Source organism: Capricornis sumatraensis, chromosome 16 (genome assembly GCF_032405125.1).
Source record: "Capricornis sumatraensis isolate serow.1 chromosome 16, serow.2, whole genome shotgun sequence".
Taxonomy (NCBI): domain Eukaryota; kingdom Metazoa; phylum Chordata; class Mammalia; order Artiodactyla; family Bovidae; genus Capricornis; species Capricornis sumatraensis.
In genome coordinates this window covers 1,430,968-1,453,042 of record NC_091084.1, presented here as the reverse complement: position 1 = coordinate 1,453,042, position 22,075 = coordinate 1,430,968, and positions in this window count along the sequence as shown.

Sequence of the window (22,075 nt, the reverse complement as noted above, 5' to 3'; positions counted from 1 at the left end):
TGAAGTTGCCCTCCCTTTGCTCTAATAGAGCCTTCGCTGCTGGAGCGCTTGGCAGTGTGCAACCCACCGGCAACTAAGCCTTTCACAAGAACGCCTGGGGACTAGGTGCAAAGGCAAGGCAGGAGTGGAGCTGAGGCCAGGAAGGCGCCAGTAGCATCTCCCAGTCTCGCGCAGCCTGCAACTTCCTGGACTAGAAGCCTATCCGCAAGGCAAGTCTGGGCAAACTTGCCTTGGGCAGAGCAGCCTCACAACAGCAACACTGCCAGATCGGGCCCCTGCGCAGAGCTGGAGCTCTGCCGTACTGGAGGCGCACTCGGCTCCGCCAAAGCAGTGAATGCAGCCGCACACAACAGGGCTGCCTTCTCTTCTCCGGAGGAGGCTCGCTTCCCGCCTGCTGTAAACTAGGCTTCCAGGCGGGGCCCCCTGCGCCTCCCACAGGTCTTGGCTCAGGAGCTGCTTCCCTGAGCTGGGGCTGTGGACGGGAGCTCAGACACGCAGGGTCAGGCCCCAACCACCTGCACACGTCTCTGCCTGGGAGGAGAGCACTAGGGAAATGACGGCACTCAGGCACCTTCTGGGCGCTCCCGGAGTTCACCTCCGGTGTGTGGGGCTGCAGACCCCAGCCAGGGGCCCTGTGAGCCTTGTGCTCTCCGTGCTGTGCTGAGTCTGGGCGGTCAAGCAACCGCTGGAGGAGCCCTGCAGTTGCCCTCCCATTGCCTCTAATAGAGCCCTCACTGCTGGAGCGCTTGGCAGTGTGCAACCCACCGGCAAATAAGCCCTCCACAAGAAAGCCTGGGGACTAGGTGCAAAGGCAAGGCAGGAGTGGAACTGAGGCCAGGAAGGCGCCAGTAGCATCTCCCAGTCTCGCGCATCCTGCTCCTTCCTGGACTGGAAACCTAGCCGCGAGGCAATTCTGGGCATGTCTCGCCCAGGGCAGAGCAGCCTCACGCCAGCAACTCTGCCAGATCGGGCCTCTGAGCAGAGCTGGAGCTCTGCCGTACTGGAGGCGCACTCGGTTCCGCCAAAGCAGTGAATGCAGCCGCACACAGCAGGGCTGCCTTCTCTTCTCCTGAGGAGGCTCGCTTCCCGCATGCTCTAAACTAGGCTCCCAGCGGGGCCCCCTGTGCCTACCACAGGTCTTGTCTGAGGAGCTGCTTCCCTGAGCTGGGGCTGTGGACGGGAGCCCAGACACGCAGGGGCAGGCCCAAACCACCTGCACACGTCTCTGCTGGGGAGGAGAGCACTAGGGAAATGACGTCTGTCAGGCACCTTCTGGGCGCTCCCGGAGTTCCCCTCCGGTGTGTAGGGCTGCAGACCCCAGCCAGGGGCCCTGTGAGCCTTGTACTTTCCGTGCTGTGCTGAGTCTGGTCGGTCAAGCAAACGCAAGAGGCGACTTGCAGTAGCCCTCCCTTTGCCTCTAATAGAGCCCTCAAGCTGGAGCCCTTTGCAGTGTGCAACCCACCGGCAACTAAGCCCTCCACAAGAACGCCTGGGGACTAGGTGCAAAGGCAAGGCAGGAGTGGAGCTGAGGCCAGGAAGGCGCCAGTAGCATCTCCCAGTCTCGCGCAGCCCGCTCCTTTCTGGACTGGAAGCCTAGCCGCGAGGCAAGTCTGGGCAAGGCTCGCCAAGGGCAGAGCAGCCTTATGCCAGCACTCTGCCAGATCGGGCCTCTGAGCAGAGCTGGAGCTCTGCGGTACTGGAGGCGCACTCGGCTCCACCCAAGCAGTGATTGCAGCCCAACGCGTCTGGGCTGCCTCCTCTTCTCCCAAGGAGGCTCCCTTCCCGCATGCTGTGCACTAGGCTTCAGGAGGGGGCGCCCCGCGCCTCCTACAGGTCTTGGCTGAGGAGCTGCTTCCCTGAGCTGGTGCTGTGGACGGGAGCCCAGACACGCAGGGTTAGGCCCCAACCACCTGCACACGTCTCTGCTGGGGAGGAGAGCACTCGGGAAATGACGTCTGTCAGGCACCTTCTGGGCGCTCAACGAGTCAGCCTCCGCGTGTGTGGGGCTGCAGACCCCAGCCAGAGGCCCTGTAAGCCTTGTGCTCTCCGTGCTGTGCTGAGTCTGGGCGGTCAAGCAACCGCTGGAGGAGCCCTGCAGTTGCCCTCCGATTGCCTGTAATAGAGCCCTCACGGAAGGAGCACTTGGCAGTGTGCCACCCACCGGCAACTATGCCGTCCACAAGAACGCCTGGAGACTAGGTGCAAAGGCAAGGCAGGAGTGGAGCTGAGGCCAGGAAGGCGCCAGTAGCATCTCTCTGTCTCGCGCAGCCTGCTCCTTCCTGGACTGGAAGCCTAGCCGAGAGGCAAGTCTGGGCAAGGCTCGCCCAGGGCAGAGCAGCCTCACGCCAGCAACTATGCCAGATCAGGGCTCTGAGCAGAGCTGGAGCTCTGCCGTACTGGAGGCGCACTCGGCTCCGCAAAAGCAGTGAATGCAGCCGCACACAGCAGGGCTGCCTTCTCTTCTCTCGAGGAGGCTCGCTTCCCGAATGCTGTGCACTAGGCTTCCAGGCGGTGGCACGCCGCGCCTCCTAAAGTTCTTGGCTGAGGAGCTGCTTCCCTGAGCTGGGGCTGTGGACGGGAGCCCAGACACGCAGGGGCAGGCCCAAACCACCTGCACACGTCTCTGCTGGGGAGGAGAGCACTAGGGAAATGACGTCTGTCAGGCACCTTCTGGGCGCTCACTGAGTCAGCCTCCGCATGTGTCGGGCTGCAGACCCCAGCCAGGGGCCCTGTGAGCCTTGTGTTCTCCGTGCTGTGCTGAGTCTGGGCGGTAAAGAAACCGCTGGAAGAGCCCTGCAGTTGCCCTCCCATTCCCTCAAATAGAGCCCTCACTGCTGGAGCGCTTGGCAGTGTGCAACCCACTGGCAACTAAACCCTCCACAAGAACGCCTGGGGACTAGGTGCAAAGGCAAGGCAGGAGTGGAACTGAGGCCAGGAAGGCTCCAGTAGCATCTCCCAGTCTCGCGCATCCTGCTCCTTCCTGGACTGGAAACCTAGCCGCGAGGTAGTTCTGGGCATGGCTCGCCCAGTGCAGAGCAGCCTAACGCCAGCAACTCTGCCAGATCGGGCCTCTGAGCAGAGCTGGAGCTCTGCCGTACTGGAGGCGAACTCGGTTTCGCCAAAGCAGTGAATGCAGCTGAACACAGCAGGGCTGTCTTCTCTTCTCCCAAGGAGGCTCGCTTCCCGCAAGCTGTAAACTAGGCTTCCAGGCGGGGCCCCCTGTGCCTACCACAGGTCTTGGCTTAGGAGCTGCTTCCCTGAGCTGGGGCTGTGGACGGGAGCCCAGACACGAAGGGGCAGGCCCCAAACACCTGCACACGTCTCTGCTGGGGAGAAGAGCACTAGGGAAATGACGTCTGTCAGGCACCTTCTGGGCGCTCACGGAGTCAGCCTCCGCGTGTGTAGGGCTGCAGACCCCAGCCAGGGGCCCTGTGAGCCTTGTGCTCTCCGTGCTGTGCTGAGTCTGGGCGGTCAAGCAACCGCTGGAGGAGCCCTGCAGTTGCCCTCCCATTACCACTAATAGAGCCCTCACTGCTGGAGCGCTTGACAGTGTGCAACCCACCGGCAACTAAGCCCTCCACAAGAACGCCTGGGGACTAGGTGCAAAGGCAAGGCAGGAGTGGAGCTTAGGCCAGGAAGGCGCCAGTAGCATCTCTCGGTCTCGCGCAGCCCGCTCCTTCCTGGACTGGAAGCCTAGCCGAGAGGCAAGTCTGGGCAAGGCTCGCCCAGGGCAGAGCAGCCTCACGCCAGCAACTATGCCAGATCAGGCCTCTGAGCAGAGCTGGAGCTCTGCCGTACTGGAGGCGCACTCGGCTCCGCCAAAGCAGTGAATGCAGCCGCACACAGCAGGGCTGCCTTCTCTTCTCTCGAGGAGGCTCGATTCCCGCATGCTGTGCACTAGGCTTCCAGGCGGTGGCGCGCCGCGCCTCCTAAAGTTCCTGGCTGAGGAGCTGCTTCCCTGAGCTGGGGCTGTGAACGGGAGTCCAGATCCGCAGGGGAAGGCCCAAACAACCTGCACACGTCTCTGCTGGGGAGGAGAGCACTAGGGAAATGACGTCTGTCAGGCACCTTCTGGGAGCTCACTGAGTCAGCCTCCGCGTGTGTCGGGCTGCAGACCCCAGCCAGGGGCCCTGTGAGCCTTGTGCTCTCCGTGCTGTGCTGAGTCTAGGCGGTCAAGCAACCGCTGGAGGAGCCCTGCAGTTGCCCTCCCATTCCCTCAAATAGAGCCCTCACTGCTGGAGCGCTTGGCAGTGTGCACCCCACTGGCAACTAAACCCTCCACAAGAACGCCTGGGGACTAGGTGCAAAGGCAAGGCAGGAGTGGAACTGAGGCCAGGAAGGCGCCAGTAGCATCTCCCAGTCTCGCGCATCCTGCTCCTTCCTGGACTGGAAACCTAGCCGCGAGGCAATTCTGGGCATGGCTCGCCCAGTGCAGAGCAGCCTCACGCCAGCAACTCTGCCAGATCGGGCCTCTGAGCAGAGCTGGAGCTCTGCAGTACTGGAGGCGCACTCGGTTCCGCCAAAGCAGTGAATGCAGCTGCACACAGCAGGGCTGCCTTCTCTTCTCCCAAGGAGGCTCGCTTCCCGCAAGCTGTAAACTAGGCTTCCAGGCGGGGCCCCCTGCGCCTACCACAGGTCTTGGCTCAGGAGCTGCTTCCCTGAGCTGGGGCTGTGGACGGGAGCCCAGACACGCAGGGGCAGGCCCCAACCACCTGCGCACGTCTCTGCTGGGGAGGAGAGTACTAGGGAAATGACGTCTGTCAGGCACCTTCTGGGCACTCCCGGAGTTCAACTCCGGTGTGTGGGGCTGCAGACCCCAATCAGGGTCCCTGTGAGCCTTGTGCTCTCCGTGCTGTGCTGAGTCTGGGCGGTCAAGTACCGTAAGAATAGACTTCCAGTTGCCCTCACTTTGCCTCTAATAGAGCCCTCAAGCTGGAACGCTTGGAAGTGTGCAACCCACCGGCAACTAAGCCCTCCACAAGAACGCCTGGGGACTAGGTGCAAAGGCAAGGCAGGAGTGGAGCTGAGGCCAGGAAGGCGCCAGTAGCATCTCCCAGTCTCGCGCAGCCTGCTCCTTTCTGGACTGGAAGCCTATGTGCGAGGCAAGTCTGGGCAAGGCTCGCCCAGGGCAGAGCGGCCTCACGCCAGCAACTCTGCCAGATCGGGCCTCTGAGCAGTGCTGGAGCTCTGCCGTACTGGAAGCGCACTCGGCTCCGCCCAAGCAGTGAATGCAGCCGCACGCAGCCGGCCTGCCTTCTCTTGTACTGAGGAGGCTCGCTTCCGGCATGCTGTAAACTAGGCTTCCCGGTGGGGGCGCCCCGCGCCTCCTACAGGTCTTAGCTGAGGAGCTGCTTCCCTGAGCTGGGGCTGTGGAAGGGAGTCCAGACACTCAAGGGCAGGCCCCAACCACCTGCACACGTCTCTGCTGGGGAGGAGAGCACTAGGGAAATGACGTCTGTCAGGCACCTTCTGGGTGCTCACCGAGACAGCCTCCGCGTGTGTGGGGCTGTAGACCCCAGCCAGGGGCCCTGAGAGCCTTTTGCTCTCCGTGCTGTTCTGAGTCTGGGCGGTCAAGCAACCGCTGGAGGAGCCCTGCAGTTGCCCTCCCATTGCATCTAATAGAGCCCTCACTGCTGGAACGCTAAGCAGTGTGCTACCCACTGGCAACTAAGCCCTCCACAAGAACGCCTGGAGACTAAGTGCAAAGGTAAGGCAGGAGTGGAGCTGAGGCCTGGAAGGCGCCAATAGCATCTCGCAGTCTCACGCAGCCTGCTCCTTCCTGGACTGGAAGCCTAGCCACGAGGCAAGTCTGGGCAAGGCTCGCCCAGGGCAAAGCAGCCTCACGCCAGCAACTCTGCCCGATCGGGCCTCTGAGCGGAACTGGAGCTCTGCCGTACTGGAGGCGCTCTCGGCTCCGCCCAAGCAGTGATTGCAGGTGCACGCATCTGGGCTGCCTCCTCTTCTCCCAAGGAGGGTCGCTTCCCGCATGCTGTGCACTAGGCTTCCAGGCGGGGGCGCCCCGCGCCTCCTACAGGTCTTAGCTGAGGAGCTGCTTCCCTGAGCTGGGGCTGTGGAAGGGAGTCCAGACACTCAAGGGCAGGCCCAAACCACCTGCACATTTCTCTGCTGGGGTGGGGAGCCCTAGGGAAATGACGTCTGTCAGGCACCTTCTGGGCGCTCACCGAGTCAGCCTCCGCGTGTGTGGGGCTGCAGACCCCAGCCAGGGGCCCTGTGAGCCTTGTGCTCTCCATGCTGTGCTGAGTCTCGGCGGTCAAGCAACCGCTGGAGGCGCACTGCAGTTGCACTCCCATTGCCTCTAATAGAGCCCTCACTGCTGGAGCGCTTGGCAGTGTGCAACCCACCGGCAACTAAGCCCTCCACAAGAAGGCCTGGGGACTAGGTGCAAAGGCAAGGCAGGAGTGGAGCTGAGGCCAGGAAGGTGCCAGGAGCATCTCCCAGTCTCGCGCAGCCCGCTCCTTCCTGGAATGGAAGCTTAATCGCGAGGCAAGTCTGGGCAAGGCTCGCCCAGGACAGAGCAGCCTAACGCCAGCAAGTCTGCCAGATCGGGCCCCTGCGCAGAGCTGGAGCTCTGCCGTACTGGTGGGGCACTCGGCTGCGCCAAAGTACTGATTGCAGCCGCACGCAGCTCGGCTGCCTTCTCTTGTACTGAGGAGGCTCGCTTCCGGCATGCTGTAAACTAGGCTTCCCGGCGGGGGCGCCCTGCGCCTCCTACAGGTCTTAGCTGAGGAGCTGCTTCCCTGAGCTGGGGCTGTGGAAGGGAGTCCAGACACTCAAGGGCAGGCCCCACCCACCTGCCCACGTTTCTGCAGGGAAGGAGAGCACTAGGGAAATGACATCTGTCAGGCACCTTCTGGGCGCTCCCGGAGTTCGCCTCCGGTGTTTGGGGCTGCAGACCCCAGCCAGGGGCCCTGTGAGCCTTGTGCTCTCCGTGCTGTGCTGAGTCTGGGCGGTCAAGCAACCGCACAAGGAATCTTGAAGTTGCACTCCCTTTGCCTCAAATAGAGCCTTCACTGCTGGAGCGCTTGGCAGTGTGCAACCCACCGGCAACTAAGCCTTTCACAAGAACGCCTGGGGACTAGGTGCAAAGGCAAGGCAGGAGTGGAGCTGAGCCCTGGAAGGCGCCAGTAGCATCTGCCAGTCTCGCGCAGCCTGCTCCTTCCTGGACTGGAAGCCTAGCCACAAGGCAATTCTGGGCAAACTTGCCCTGGGCAGAGCAGCCTCACGCCAGCAACACTGCCAGATCGGGCCTCTTAGCAGAGCTGGACTCTGCCGTACTGGAGGCGCACTCGGCTCCGCCAAAGCAGTGAATGCAGCCGCACACAGCAGGGCTGCCTGCTCTTCCCTGGAGGAGGCTCGCTTCCCGCATGCTGTAAACTAGGATTCCAGGCGGGGCCCCCTGTGGCTCCAACAGGTCTTGGCTCAGGAGCTGCTTCCCTGAGCTGGGGCTGTAGATGGGAGCTCAGAAACGGAGGGGCAGGCCCCAACCACCTGCACTCGTCTCTGCCTGGGAGGAGAGCACTAGGGAAATGACGGCACTCAGGCACCTTCTGGGAGCTCCCGGAGTTCACCTCCGTTGTGTGGGGGCTGCAGACCCCAGCCAGGGGCCCTGTGAGCCTTGTGCTCTCCGTGCTGTGCTGAGTCTGGGCGGTCAAGCAACCGCTGGAGGAGCCCTGCAGTTGCCCTCCCATTGCCTCTAAGAGAGCCCTCACTGCTGGAGCGCTTGGCAGTGTGCAACCCACCGGCAACTAAGCCCTCCACAAGAACGCCTGGGGACTAGGTGCAAAGGCAAGGCAGGAGTGGAGCTGAGGCCAGGAAGGCGCCAGTAGCATCTCCCAGTCTCGCGCAGCCTGCTCCTTCCTGGACTGGAAGCCTAGCCGCGAGGCACGTCTGGGCAAGGTTCGCCCAGGGCAGAACAGCCTCACGCCAGCAGCTCTGCCAGATCTGGCCTTGAGCAGAGCTGGAGCTCTGCCGTACTGGAGGGGCACACGGCTCCGCCAAAGCTGTGATTGCACCGCACACAGCAGGGCTGCCTCCCCTTCTCCCAAGGACGCTCGCCTCCCGGATGCTGTAAACTGGGCTTCCAGGCGGGGCCCCCTGCGCCTCCCACAGGTCTTGGCTCAGGAGCTGCTTCCCTGAGGTGGGGCTGTGGACGGGTTCCCAGACACGCAGGGGCAGGCCCCAACCACCTGCACACGTCTCTGCTGTGGAGGAGAGCACTAGGGAAATGACGTCTGTCAGGCACCTTCTGGGCGCTCACCGAGTCAGCCTCCGCGTGTGTGGGGCTGCAGACCCCAGCCAGGGACCCTGTGAGCCTTGTGCTCTAAGTGCTGTGCTGAGTCTGGGCGGTCAAGCAACCGTAAGAATAGACTTCCAGTTGCCCTCACTTTGTCTCTAATAGAGCCCTCAAGCTGGAGCGCTTGGAAGTGTGCAACCCACCGGCAACTAAGCCCTCCACAAGAACGCCTGGGGACTAGGTGCAAAGGCAAGGCAGGAGTGGAGCTGAGGCCAGGATGGCGCCAGTAGTATCTCCCAGTCTCGCGCAGCCTGCTCCTTCCTGGACTGGAAGCCTAGCCGCGAGGCAAGTCTGGGCAAGGCTCGTCCAGGGTAGAGCAGCCTCACGCCAGCAGCTCTGCCAGATCGGGCCTGTGAGCAGAGCTGGAGCTCTGCCGTACTGGAGGCGCACTCGTCTCCGCCAAAGCAGTGAATGCAGCCACACGCAGCAGAGCTGTCTTCTCTTCTCCCGAGGAGGCTCACTTCCCGCATGCTGTAAACTAGGCTTCCAGGCAGGGCCCCCTTCGCCTCCCACTTGTCTTGGCTCAGGAGCTGCATCCCTGAGCTGGGGCTGTGGACGGGAGCCCAGACACGCAGGGGCAGGCCCCAAGCACCTGTACACGTCTCTGCTGGGGAGGAGAGCACTAGCGAAATGACGTCTCTCAGGCACCATCTGGGCGCTCACCGAGTCAGTTTCCACGTGGGTGGGGCTGCAGACCCCAGCCAGTGGCCCTGGGAGCCTTGTACTTTCCGTGCTGTGCTGAGTCCTGGCGGTCAAGCAACCGCAAGAGGAAACTTGCAGTTGCCCACACTTTGCCTGTAATAGAGCCCTCACTGCTGGAGCGCGTGGCAGTGTGCAACACACCGGCAACTAAGCCGTCCAGCAGAATGCCTGGGGAATAGGTGCTAAGGCAAGGCAGGAGTGGAGCTGAGGCCAGGAAGGCGCCAGAAGCATCTCCCAGTCTCGCGCAGCCCGCTCCTTTCTGGACAGGAAGCCTACGCGAAGCAAGTCTGGGCAAGGCTCGCCCAGGGCAGAGCAGCCTCACGCCAGCAATTCTGCCAGATCGGGCCTCTGAGCAGTGCTGGAGCTCTGCCGTACTAGAAGCGCACTCGGCTCCGCCCAAGCAGTGAATGCAGCCGCACGCAGCCGGCCTGCCTTCTCTTCTCCCGAGGAGGCTCGCTTCCCGCATGCTGTAAACTAGGCTTCCAGGCGAGGCCCCCCGCGCCTCCCAAAGGTCTTGACTCAGGTGCTGCTTCCCTGAGCTGGGGCTGTGGACGGGAGCCCAGACACGCAGTGGCAGGCCCCAACCACCTGCACACGTCTCTGCTGGGAAGGAGAGTACTAGGGAAATGACGTCTCTCAGGCACCTTCTGGGCTCTCCCGGAGTTCCCCTCCGGAGTGTGGGGCTGCAGACCCCAGACAGGGGCCCTGTGAGCCTTGTGCTCTCCGTGCTGTGCTGAGTCTGGGCGGTCAAGCAACCGCTGGAGGAGCCCTGCAGTTGCCCTCCCATTGCCTCTAATAGAGCCCTCACTGCTGGAGCACTTGGCAGTGTGCAACCCACCGGCAACTAAGCCCTCCACAAGAACGCCTGGGGACTAGCTGCAAATGCAAGGCAGGAGTGGAACTGAGGCCAGGAAGGCGCCAGTAGCATCTCCCTGTCTCACGCAGCCCGCTCCTTTCTGGACAGGAAGCCTACGCGGGGCACGTCTGGGCAAGGCTCGCCCAGGGCACAGGAGGCTCACGCCAGCAACTATGAGAGATCGGAACTTTGAGCAGAGCTAGAGCTCTGCCGTACTGGAGGGGCACTCGGCTCCGCCAAAGTACTGATTGCCTTCGCACGCAGCTGGGCTGCCTTCTCTTGTACTGAGGAGGCTCGCTTCCGGCATGCTGTAAACTAGGCTTCCAGGCGTTGCCCCCTGCGCCTCCCACAGGTCTTGGCTCAGGAGCTGCTTCCCTGAGCTGGGGCTGTGGACTGGAGCCCAGACACGCAGGGGCAAGCCCCAACCACCTACACACGTCTCTGCTGGGGAGGAGAGCACTAGGGAAATGACGTCTGTCAGGCACCTTCTGGGCGCTAACTGAGTTATCCTCCGCGTGTGTGGGGCTGCAGACCCCAGCCAGGGGCCCTGTGAACCTTATGATCTCCGTGCTGTGCTGAGTCTGGGCGGTCAAGCAACCGCTGGAGGAGCCCTGCAGTTGCCCTCCCATTGCCTCTAATAGAGCCCTCACTGCTGGAGCGCTTGGCAGTGTGCAACCCACCGGCAACTAAGCCCTCCACAAGAACGCCTGGGGACTAGGTGCGAAGGCAAGGCAGGAGTGGAGCTGAGGCCAGGATGGCGCCAGTAGAATCTCCCAGTCTCGCGCAGCCTGCTCCTTCCTGGACTGGAAGCCTAGCCGAGAGGCAAGATTGGGCAAAGCTCGCCCTGGGCAGAGCAGCCTCACGCCAGCAACTCTGCCAGATAGGGCCTCTGAGCAGAGCTGGAGATCTGCCGTACTGGAGGGGCACTCGGATCCGCCAGAGCAGTGATTGCAGCCGCACGCAGCTGGGCTGCCTCACCTTCTCCCAAGGAGGCCCGCTTCCCGCATGCTGTAAACTAGGCTTCCAGGCGGGGCCCCCTGCGCCTCCCACAGGTCTTGGCTGAGGAGCTGCTTCCCTGAGGTGGGGCAGTGGACGGGGGCCCAGACACGCAGGGCCAGGCCCCAACCACCTGCACATGTCTCTGCTGGGGAGGAGAGCACTAGGGAAATGACGTCTGTCAGGCACCTTCTGCGCGCTCACCGACACGGCCTCCGCGTGTGTGGGGCTGCAGACCCCAGCCAGGGGCCCTGTGAGCCTTGTACTTTCCGTGCTGTGCAGAGTCTGGGCGGTCAAGCAAACGCAAGAGGCGACTTGCAGTAGCCCTCCCTTTGCCTCTAATAGAGCCCTCACGGCTGGAGCGCTTGGCAGTGTGCAACCCACCGGCAACTAAGCCTTTCTCAAGAACGCCTGGGGACTAGGTGCAAAGGCAAGGCAGGAGTGGAGCTGAGGCCAGGAAGGCGCCAGTAGCATCTCCCAGTCTCGCGCAGCCTGCTCCTTCCTTGACTGGAAGCCTAGCCGCGAGGCAAGTCTGGGCAAATCTCACCCTGGGCAGAGCAGCCTCACGCCAGCAACTCTGCCAGATCGGGCCTCTGAGCAGAGCTGGAGCTCTGCCGTACTGGAGGGGCACTCGGCTCCGCCAAAGCAGAGATTGCAGCCGCACGCAGGTGGGCTGGCTCCTCTTCTCCCGAGGAGACTCGCTTCCCGCATGCTGTAAACTAGGCTTCCAGGTGGGGCCCCCTGCGCCTACCACAGGTCTTGGCTCAGGAGCTGCTTTCCTGAGCTGGGGCTGTGGACGGGAGCTCAGACACGCAGGGGCAGGCCCCAACCACCTGGACATGTCTCTGCCTGGGAGGAGAGCACTAGGGAAATGACGGCACTCAGGCACCTTCTAGGCGCTCCCAGAGTTCCCCTCCGGTGTGTGGGGTTGCAGACCCCAGCCAGGGGCCTTGTGAGCCTTGTGCTCTCCGTGCTGTGCTGAGTCTGGGCGGTCAAGCAGCCGCTGGAGGAGCCCTGCAGTTGCCCTCCCATTGCCTCTAATAGAGCCCTCACTGCTGGAGCGCTTGGCAGTGTGCAACCCACCGGCAACTAAGCCCTCCACAGGAACGCCTGGGAACTAGGTGCAAAGTCAAGGCAGGAGTGGAACTGAGGCCAGGAAGGCGCCAGCAGCATCTCCCAGTCTTGCGCAGCCCGCTCCTTCCTGGACTGGAAGCCTATGTGCGAGGCAAGTCTGGGCAAGGCTCGCCCAGGGCACAGGAGGCTCACGCCAGCAACTATGAGAGATCGGGCCTTTGAGCAGAGCTGAAGCTCTGCCGTAAGGGAGGGGCACTCGGCTCCGCCAAAGTACTGATTGCAGCCGCACGCAGCTCGGCTGCCTTCTCTTGTACTGAGGAGGGTCGCTTCCGGCATGCTGTAAACTAGGCTTCCCGGCTGGGGCGCCCCACGCCTCCTACAGGTCTTAGCTGAGGAGCTGCTTCCCTGAGCTGGGGCTGTGGAAGGGAGTCCAGACACTCAAGGGCAGGCCCCAACCACCTGCACACGTCTCTGCTGGGGAGGAGAGCACTAGGGAAATGACGTCTCTCAGGCACCTTCTGGGCGCTCACCGAGTCAGCCTCCGCGTGTGTGGGGCTGCAGACCCCAGCCAGGGATCCTGTGAGCCTTGTGCTCTCCATGCTGTGCTGAGTCTGGGCGGTCAAGCAACCATAAGAATAGACTTCCAGTTGCCCTCACTTTGCCTCTAATAGAGCCCTCAAGCTGGAGCGCTTGGCAGTGTGCAACACACCGGCAACTAAGCCCTCCACAAGAACGCCTGGGGACTAGGTGCAAAGGCAAGGCAGGAGTGGAGCTGAGGCGAGGAAGGCGCCAGTAGCATCTCCCAGTCTCGCGCAGCCTGCTCCTTCCTGGACTGGAAGCCTATCCGCGAGGCAAGTCTGGGAAAGGCTCGCCCAGGGTAGAGCAACCTCACGCCAGCAACTCTGCCAGATCGGGCCTCTGAGCAGAGCTGGAGCTCTGCAGTACTGGAGGCGCACTCGGCTCTGCCAAAGCAGTGATTGCAGCCGCACACAGCTGGGCTGCCTTCTCTTCTCCCGAGGAGGCTCGCTTCCCGCATGCTGTAAACTAGGCTTCCAGGCGGGGCCACCTGCGCCTCCCACATGTCTTGGCTCAGGAGCTGCTTCCCTGAGCTGGGGCTGTGGACGTGAGTCCAGACCCGCAGGGGCAGGCCCAAACAACCTGCACACGTCTCTGCTGGGGAGGAGAGCAATAGGGAAATGACGTCTGTCATGCACCTTCTGGGCGCTCACCGAGTCAGCTTTCGCGTGTGTGGGGCTGCAGACCCCAGCCAGGGGCCCTGTGAGCCTTGTGCTCTCCGTGCTGTGCTGAGTCTGGGCGGTCAAGCAACCGCTGGAGGAGCCCTGCAGTTGCCCTCCCATTGCCTCTAATAGAGCCCTCACTGCTGGAGCGCTTGGCAGTGTGCAACCCACCGGCAACTAAGCCCTCCACAAGAACGCCTGGGGACTAGGTGCAAAGGCAAGGCAGGAGTAGAGCTCAGGCCAGGAAGGCGCGAGTAGCATCTCCCAGCCTCGCGCAGCCCGCTCCTTTCTGGACTGGAATCCTAACGCGAGGTAAGTCTGGGCAAGTCTCGCCCAGGGCACAGCAGACTCACGCCAGCAACTCTGAGAGATCGGGCCTTTGAGCAGAGCTGGAGCTCTGCCATACTGGAGGGGCACTCGGCTCAGCCAAAGTACTGATTGCAGACGCACGCACCTTGGCTGCCTTCTCTTGTACTGAGGAGGCTCGCTTCCGGCATGCTGTAAACTAGGCTTCCCGGCGGGGGCGCCCCGCGCCTCCTACAGGTCTTAGCTGAGGAGCTGCTTCCCTGAGTTGGGGCTGTGGAAGGGAGTCCAGACACTCAAGGGCAGGCCCCAACCAACTGCACACGTCTCTGCTGGGGAGGAGAGCACTAGGGAAATGACGTCTGTAAGGCACTTTCTGGGCACTAACCGAGTCAGCCTCCGCGAGTGTGGGGCTGTAGACCCCACCCAGGGGCCCTGAGAGCCTTGTGCTCTCCGTGCTGTGCTGAGTCTGGGCGGTCAAGCAACTGTAAGAATAGACTTCCAGTTGCCCTCACGTTGCCTCTAATAGAGCCCTCAAGCTGGAGCCCTTGGCAGTGTGCAATCCACCGGCAACTAAGCCCTCCACAAGAACGCCTGGGGACTAGGTGCAAAGGAAAGGCAGGAGTGGAGCTGAGGCCAGGAAGGCGCCAGTAGCATCTCCAAGTCTCGCGCAGCCCGCTCCTTTCTGGACTGGAAGCCTAGCCGCGAGGCAAGTCTGGGCAAGGCTCGCCAAGGGCAGAGCAGCCTTACGCCAGCACTCTGCCAGATCGGGCCTCTGAGCAGAGCTGGAGCTCTGCGGTACTGGAGGCGCACTCGGCTCCGCCCAAGCAGTGATTGCAGCCCCACGCATCCGGGCTGCCTCCTCTTCTCCCAAGGAGTCTCGCTTCCCGCATGCTGTGCACTAGGCTTCCAGGAGGGGGCGCCCCGCGCCTCCTACAGGTCTTGGCTGAGGAGCTGCTTCCCTGAGCTGGGGCTGTGGACGGGAGCCCAGACACGCAGAGTCAGGCCCCAACCACCTGCACACGTCTCTGCTGGGGAGGAGAGCACTAGGGAAATGACGTCTGTCAGGCACCTTCTGGGCGCTCAACGAGTCAGCCTTCGCTTGTGTGGGGCTGCAGACCCCAGCCAGGGGCCCTGTGAGCCTTGTGCTCTCCGTGCTGTGCTGAGTCTGGGCGGTCAAGCAACCTCTGGAGGAGCCCTGCAGTTGCCCTCCAATTGCCTCTAATAGAGACCTCACTGCTGGAGCGCTTGGCAGTGTGCAACCCACCGGCAACTAAGCATTCCACAAGAACGCCTGGGGACTAGGTGCAAAGGCAAGGCAGGAGTGGAGCTTAGGCCAGGAAAGCGCCAGTAGCATCTCCCAGTATCGCGCATTCTGCTCCTTCCTGGACTGGAAGCCTAGCCTCGAGGCAAGTCTGGGCAAGGTTCGCCCACCAGAGCAGCCTCACGCCAGCAACTCTGCCAGATCAGGCCTCTGAGCAGAGCTGGAGCTCTGCCGTACTGGAGGTGCACTCGGCTCCGCCAAAGCAGTTAATGCAGCCGCACACAGCAGGGCTGCCTTCTCTTCTCCCGAGGAGGCTGGCTTCCCGCATGCTGTAAACTAGGCTTCCAGGAGGGGCCCCCTGCGCCTCCCACAGGTCTTGGCTCAGGAGCTGCTTCCCTGAACTGGGGCTGTGGACGGTAGCCCAGACACGCAGGGGCAGGCGCCAACCACCTGCACACGTCTCTGCTGGGGAGGAGAGCACTAGGAAAATGACGTCTGTCAGGCACCTTCTGGGCGCTCACCGAGTCAGCCTCTGCGTGTGTGGGGCTGCAAACCCAGCCAGGCGCCCTGTGAGCCTTGTGCTTTCCGTGCTGTGCAGAGTCTGGGCGGTCAAGCAAAAGCAAGAGGCGACTTGCAGTAGCCCTCCCTTTGCCTCTAATAGAGCCCTCACGGCTGGAGCGCTTGGCAGTGTGCAACCCACCGGCAACTAAGCCTTTCACAAGAACGCCTGGGGACTAGGTGCAAAGGCAAGGCAGGAGTGGAGCTGAGGCCAGGAAGGCGCCAGTAGCATCTCCCAGTCTCACGCAGCCCGCTCGTATCTGGACTGGAAGCCTTACGTGCGGCAAGTCTGGGCAAGGCTCGCCCAGGGCAGAGCAGCCTCACGCCAGCAACTCTGCCAGATCGGGCCTCTGAGCAGAGCTGGAGCTCTGCCGTACTGGAGGTGCACTCGGCTCCGCCAAAGCAGTGAATGCAGCCGCACACAGCAGGGCTGCCTTCTCTTCTCCCGAGGAGGCTCGCTTCCCACATGCTGTAAACTAGGCTTCCAGGCGGGGCCCCCTGCGCCTCCCACAGGTCTTGGCTCAGGAGCTGCTTCCCTGAGCTGGGGCTGTGGATGGGAACTCAGACACGCAGGGGCAGGCCCCAACCACCTACACACGTCTCTGCCTGGGAGGAGAGCACTAGGGAAATGACGGCACTCAGGCACCTTCTGGGCGCTCACGGAGTTCACCTCCGGTGTGTGGGGCTGCAGACCCCAGCCAGGGGCCCTGTGAGCCTTGTGCTCTCCATGCTGTCCTGAGTCTGGGCGGTCAAGCAACCGCTGGAGGAGCCCTGCAGTTGCCCTCCCATTGCCTCAAATAGAGCCCTCACTGCTGGAGCGCTTGGCAGTGTGCAACCCACCGGCAACTAAGCCCTCCACAAGAACGCCTGGGGACTAGGTGCAAAGACAAGGCAGGAGTGGAGCTGAGGCCAGGAAGGCGACAGTAGCATCTCCCAGTCTCGCGCAGCCCGCTCCTTCCTGGACTGGAAGCCTATGTGCGAGGCAATTCTGGGCAAGTTCGCCCAGAACAGAGCAGCCTAACGCCAGCAACTCTGCCAGATCGGGCCTCTGAGCAGAGCTGGAGCTCTACCGTACTGGAGGGGCACTCGGCTCCGCCAAAGCAGTGAATGCAGCCGCAAGCAGCCAGGCTGCTTTCTCTTCTCCCGAGGAGGCTCGCTTCCCACATGCTGTAAACTAGGCTTCCAGGTGGGTCCCCCCGCGCCTCCCACAGGTCTTGACTCAGGAGCTGCTTCCCTGAGCTGAGGCTGTGGACGGGAGCCCAGACACGCAGAGGCAGGCCACAACCACCTGCCCACGTCTCTGCAGGGAGGAGAGCACTAGGGAAATGACGTCTGTCAGGCACCTTCTGGGCGCTCCCGGATTTCGCCTCCGGTGTGTGGGGCTGCAGACCCCAGCCAGGGGCCCTGTGAGCCTTGTGCTCTCCGTGCTGTGCTGAGTCTGTGCGGTCAAGCAACCGCTGGAGGAGCCCTGCAGTTTCCCTCCCAATACCAATAATAGAGCCCTCACTGCTGGAGCGCTTGGCAGTGTGCAACCCACCGGCAACAAAGCCCTCCACAAGAACGCCTGGGGACTAGGTTCAAAGGCAAGGCAGGAGTGGAGCTGAGGCCAGGAAGGCGCCAGTAGCATCTCCCAGTCTCGCGCAGCCTTCTCCTTCCTGGACTGGAAGCCTATGTGCGAGGCAAGTCTGGGCAAGGCTCGCCCAGGACAGAGCAGCCTAACGCAAGCAACTCTGCCAGATCCGGACTCTGAGCAGAGCTGGAGCTCTGCCGTACTAGAGGCGCACTCGGCTCCGCCAAAGCAGTGAATGCAGCCGCACACAGCAGGGTTGCCTTCTCTTCTCCCGAGGAGGCTGGCTTCCCGCATGTTGTAAACTAGGCTTCCAGGAGGGGCCCCCTGCGCCTCCCACAGTTCTTGGCTCAGGAGCTGCTTCCCTGAGCTGGGGCTGTGGACTAGAGCCCAGACACGCAGGGGCAGGCCCCAAACACCTCCACACGTCTCTGCTGGGGAGGAGAGCACTAGGGAAATGACGTCTGTCAGGCACCTTCTGGGCGCTAACTGAGTTAACCTCCGCGTGTGTGGGGCTGCAGACCCCAGCCAGGGGCCCTGTGAGCCTTGTGCTCTCTGAGCTGTGCTGAGTCTGGGCGGTCAAGCAACCGCTGGAGGAGCCCTGCAGTTGCCCTCCCATTGCCTCTAATAGAGCCCTCACTGCTGGAGCGCTTGACAGTGTGCAACCCACCGGCAACTAAGCCCTCCACAAGAACGCCTGGGGACTAGGTGCAAAGGCAAGGCAGGAGTGGAGCTGAGGCCAGGAAGGCGCCAGTAGCATCTCCCAGTCTCGCGCAGCCTGCTCCTTTCTGGACTGGAAGCCTATGTGCGAGGCAAGTCTGGGCAAGGCTCGCCCAGGGCAGAGCAGCCTCATGCAAGCAACTCTGCCAGATCGGGCCTCTGAGCAGAGCTGGAGCACTGCCGTACTGGAGGGGCACTCGGCTCGGCCAAAGTATTGATTGAACCCGCACGCAGGTGGGCTGGCTCCTCTTCTCCCGAGGAGTCTCGCTTCCCGCATGCTGTAAACTAGACTTCCAGGCGGGGCCCCCTGCGCCTCCCACAGGTCTTGGCTCAGGAGCTGCTTCCCTGAGCTGGGGCTGTGGACAGGAGCCCAGACACGCAGGGGCAGGCCCCAACCACCTGCACACGTCTCTGCTGGGGAGGAGAGCACTAGGGAAATGACGTCTGTCAGGCACCTTCTGCGCGCTCACCGACTCGGCCTCCGCGTGTGTGGGGCTGCAGACCCCAGCCAGGGGCCCTGTGAGCCTTGTGCTCTCCGTGCTGTGCTGAGTCTGGGCGGTTAAGCAGCCACTGGAGGAACCCTGCAGTTGCCCTCCCATTTCCTCTAATAGAGCCCTCACTGCTGGAGCGCTTGGCACTGTGCAACCCACCGGCAACTAAGCCCTCCACAAGAACGCCTGGGGACTAGCTGCAAAGGCAAGGCAGGAGTGGAGCTGAGGCCAGGAAGGCGCCAGTAGCATCTCCCAGTATCGCGCAGCCTGCTCCTTTCTGTACTGGAAGCCTAACGCGAGGCAAGCCTGGGCAAGGCTCGCCCAGGGCACAGGAGGCTCACGCCAGCAACTATGAGAGATCGGGCCTTTGAGCAGAGCAGGAGCTCTGCCCTACTGGAGGGGCACTCGGCTCCGCCAAAGTACTGATTGCATCCGCACGCAGCTGGGCTGCGTTCTCTTGTACTGAGGAGGCTCGCTTCCGGCATGCTGTAAACTAGGCTTCCCGGCGGGAGCGCCCCGCGCCTCCTACAGGTCTTAGCTGAGGAGCTGCTTCCCTGAGCTGGGGCTGTGGAAGGGAGTCCAGACACTCAAGGGCAGGCCCCAACCACCTGCACACGTCTCTGCTGGGGAGGAGAGCACTAGGGAAATGACGTCTGTCAGGCACCTTCTGGGCGCTCACCGAGTCAGCCTCCGCGTGTGTGGGGCTGCAGACCCCAGCCAGGGGCCCTGTGAGCCTTGTGCTCTCCGTGCTGTGCTGAGTCTGGGCGGTCAAGCAACCGTAAGAATAGACTTCCAGTTGCCCTCACTTTGCCTCTAATAGAGCCCTCAAGCTGGAGCGCTTGGCAGTGTGCAACCCACCGGCAACTAAGCCCTCCACAAGAACGCCTGGGGACTAGGTGCAAAGGCAAGGCAGGAGTGGAGCTGAAGCCAGGAAGGCGCCAGTAGCATCTCCCAGTCTCGCGCAGCCTGCTCCTTCCTGGACTGGAAGCCTATCCGCGAGGCAAGTCTGCGAAAGGCTCGCCCAGGGTAGAGCAACCTCACGCCAGCAACTCTGCCAGATCGGGCCTCTGAGCAGAGCTGGAGCTCTGCAGTACTGGAGGCGCACTTGGCTCCGCCAAAGCAGTGAATGCCGCCACACAGAGCAGGGCTGCCTTCTCTTCTCCCGAGGAGGCTCGCTCCCCGCATGCTGTAAACTAGGCTTCCAGGCGGGGCCCCGTGCGCATCCCACATGTCTTGGCTTAGGAGCTGCTTCCCTAAGCTGGGGCTGTGGACGGGAGCCCAGACACGCAGGGGCAGGCCCCAAGCACCTGCACACGTCTCTGCTGGGGAGGAGAGCACTAGGGAAATGACGTCTGTCAGGCACCTTCTGGGCGCTCACCGAGTCAGCCTCCGCGTGTGTGGGGCTGCAGACCCCAGCCAGGGGCCCTGTGAGCCTTGTGCTCTCCGTGCTGTGCTGAGTCTGGGCGGTCAAGCAACCATAAGAATAGACTTCCAGTTGCCCTCACTTTGCCTCAAATAGAGCCCTCAAGCTGGAGCGCTTGGCAGTGTGCAACCCACCGGCAACTAAGCCCTCCACAAGAATGCCTGGGGACTAGGTGCAAAGGCAAGGCAGGAGTGGAACTGAGGCCAGGAAGGCGCCAGTAGCATCTCCCAGTCTCACGCAGCCCGCTCCGTTCTGGACTGGAAGCCTAGCCGCGAGGCAAGTCTGGGCAAGGCTCGCTGAGAGCAGAGCAGCCTCACGCCAGCACTCTGCCAGATCGGGCCTCTGAGCAGAGCTGGAACTCTGACATAGTGGAAGCGCACTCGGCTCCGCCCAAGGAGTGATTGCAGCCTCACGGGTCTGGGATGCCTCCACCTCTCCCAAGGAGGCTCGCTTCCCGCATGCTGTGCACTAGGCTTCCAGGCGGGGGCGCCCCGCGCCTCCTACAGGTCTTGGCTGAGGAGCTGCTTCCCTGAGCTGGGGCTGTGGTCGGGAGCCCAGACACGCAGGGGCAGGCCCAAACCACCTGCACACGTCTCTGCTGGGGAGGAGAGCACTAGGGAAATGACGTCTGTCAGGCAGCTTCTGGGCGCTCACCGAGTCAGCCTCCGCGTGTGTGGGGCTGCAGACCCCAGCCAGGGGCCCTGTGAGCCTTGTGCTCTCCGTGCTGTACTGAGTCTGGTCGGTCAAGCAACCGCTGGAGGAGCCCTGAAGTTGCCCTCCCATTACCTCTAATAGAGCCCTCACTGCTGGAGCGCTTGGCAGTGTGCAACCCACCGGCAACTAAGCCCTCCACAGGAACGCCTGCGGACTAGGTGCAAAGGCAAGGCAGGAGTGGAGCTGAGGCCAGGAAGGCGCCAGTAGCATTTCCCAGTCTCGCGCAGCCTGCTCCTTCCTGGACTGGAAGCCTACCGCGAGCCAATTCTGGGCAAGGCTCGCCCAGGGCAGAGCAGCCTCAGGCCAGCAACACTGCCAGATCGGGCCTCTGAGCAGAGCTGGAGCTCTGCCGTACTGGAGGCGCACTCGGCTCCGCCAAAGCAGTGAATGCAGCCGCACACAGCAGGGCTGCCTTCTCTTCTCCCCAGGAGGCTCGCTTCCCGCATGCTGTAAACTAGGCTTCCAGGTGGGGCCCCCTGTGCCTCCCACAGGTCTTGGCTAAGGAGCTGCTTCCCTGAGCTGGGACTGTGGACGTGAGCTCAGACACGCAGGGGCAGGCCCCAACCACCTGCACACGTCTCTGCCTGGGAGGAGAGCACTAGGGAAATGAGGGCACTCAGGCACCTTCTGGGCGCTCCCGGAGTTCACCTCCGGTGTGTGGGGCTGCAGACCCCAGCCAGGGGCCCTGTGAGCCTTGTGCTCTCCGTGCTGTGCTGAGTCTGGGCGGTCAAGCAACCGCTGGAGGAGCCCTGCAGTTGTCCTCCCATTGCCTCTAATAGAGGCCTCACTGCTGGAGCGCTTGGCAGTGTGCAACCCACCGGCAACTAACCCCTCCAGAAGAACGCCTGGGGACTAGGTGCAAAGGCAAGGCAGGAGTGGAGCTGAGGCAGGAAGGCGCGAGTAGCATCTCCCAGTCTCGCGCAGCCCGCTCCTTTCTGGACTGGAAGCCTAACGCGAGGCAAGTCTGGGCAAGGCTCACCCAGGGCACTGCAGCCTCACACCAGCAACTCTGAGAGATCGGGCCTTTGAGCAGAGCTGGAGCTCTGCCGTACTGGAGGGGCACTCGGCTCCGCCAAAGTACTGATTGCAGCCGCACGCACCTGGGCTGCCTTCTCTTGTACTGAGGAGGCTCGATTCCGGCATGCTGTAAACTAGGCTTCCCGGCGGGGGCGCCCCGAGCCTCCTACAGGTCTTAGCTGAGGAACTGCTTCCCTGAGCTGGGGCTGTGGAAGGGAGTCCAGACACTCAAGGGCAGGCCCCAACCACCTGCACACGTCTCTGCTGGGGAGGAGAGCACTAGGAAAATGACGTTTGTCTGGCACCTTCTGGGCGCTCCCGGAATTCCCCTCCGGTGTGTGGGGCTGCAGACCCCAGCCAGGGGCCCTCTGAGCCTTGGGCTCTCCGTGCTGTGCTGTCTGGGCGGTCAAGCAACCGCTGGAGGAGCCCTGCAGTTGCCCTCCCATTGCCTCTAATAGAGCCCTCACTGCTGGAGCGCTTGGCAGTGTGCAACCCACCGGCAACTAAGCCCTCCACAGGAACGCCTGGGAACTAGGTGCAAAGGCAAGGCAGGAGTGGAGCTGAGGCCAGGAATGCGCCAGAAGCATCTCCCAGTCTCGCGCAGCCCGCTCCTTCCTGGACTGGAAGCCTATGTGCGAGGCAATTCTGGGCAAGGCTCGCTCAGACAGAGCAGCCTAACGCAAGCAACTCTGCCAGATCCGGACTCTGAGCAGAGCTGGAGCTCTGCCGTACTGGAGGCGCACTCGGCTCCGCCCAAACAGTGAATGCAGCCGCACGCAGCCGGGCTGCCTTCTCTTCTCCCGAGGAGGCTCGCTTCCCGCATGCTGTAAACTAGGCT